This window comes from Ailuropoda melanoleuca, chromosome 9 (assembly GCF_002007445.2).
Source record: "Ailuropoda melanoleuca isolate Jingjing chromosome 9, ASM200744v2, whole genome shotgun sequence".
Taxonomy (NCBI): domain Eukaryota; kingdom Metazoa; phylum Chordata; class Mammalia; order Carnivora; family Ursidae; genus Ailuropoda; species Ailuropoda melanoleuca.
In genome coordinates, this window is record NC_048226.1 from 102,212,358 (window position 1) to 102,213,552 (window position 1,195).

Consider the following 1,195-nt stretch of genomic DNA (forward strand, 5'->3'; position numbering starts at 1 on the left):
AGACACACTCATACTCCCCCACCCCACCCATCCCCTAGACACACTCATTCCCCCCACCTGTCCCCGATCCGTGTCCAGCCCCGCTCTGTCTGACTCACACACTCTCTGGAATCCCCACTCCCTGCCCCTCCACCAGGCCCCTTCTCCCTGCTCTCCTGGAAACCCTCCTCCCTACCCCAGAGCCAATCTGTCTCTTTCCCCCTCTGAGCTTCCACCCCTGGTTGGGGGGAAATATCTTTCTGGCAAAAACTTGCCCAAAATCGCTCTCCTGGCATTTCTAATTAAAGGCGAGTGGGTGGGCAGAAAGGGGGGGTGGAGGGGCAGTGTGGAGTAGGGAGGGGGAGCCAGGCAGAGAAGCTGCGAGAACAGGAATCCCAGAGCTGCCCAGCCCAGGCTGCGTTTCTGGGAACCTGCCTGTGCCCGTGTGTGAGATGTCTGTGTGGCAGGGAGCGTGGCCAGGCCCGAGGTTGGCTGGCTGGTCACCACAGGCCCTGCATGAGGCTCTGAGTCTGTGTCCACGTCTGGGGTGAGCTCGGGCTTGTGTCTCAGGGCCATTGTTAGGGAAGACACCTAATAAGCCAGCTGGACAAGGACCACACTCATGTGCGCGTGTGTGAGTGTGTGTGCATAGGTGTGCTGGCAGCGGGAGTTCCAGAGAGCCAGCACTTGAAGGACCAGCAGCTTACAAAGACCATGTGACCCCTGAGGATGACACTCAGGCCCAGGTCCCTTAACCAGCTAGGTGGCCCGGGCCAGGGCACAGGGCACAGCTCTCTGGGTCTCAGGACCCCAGTGACCTCCATCCCCCACTCCACCCAACGCACGCCAGCAGCCATCGGGCGGGGCTTCCCGGAGCTGGGAACCCAGCTGGGTTGACCAGACCCAGAAAAGTAGCGAAGTGCTAGAGGGGCTGGGGGGACCCAGGTCGGGGAGAGGGTCTCAGACTCAAACCCGTCAGTGCCCCCTCTCCCAGGGCCAGAGCAGCCTGCCGGGCATGAGGAAGCACAGTCCAGCGGAAGGGGGATGCTGGCGGGTCACACGGAGACCTGGCAGGACCTGCGCGGAGGCTGCGCGGAGCTGGCCGTCACAGGTGACAGGCGACAGCCTCTGCTCGGGAACACTTAATCGCTGCCCAATTATCGCCCCAGAAGCCCTCAGCAAACCCCCGCACTGGAGCCTTGGGCTCCGTTCTTTT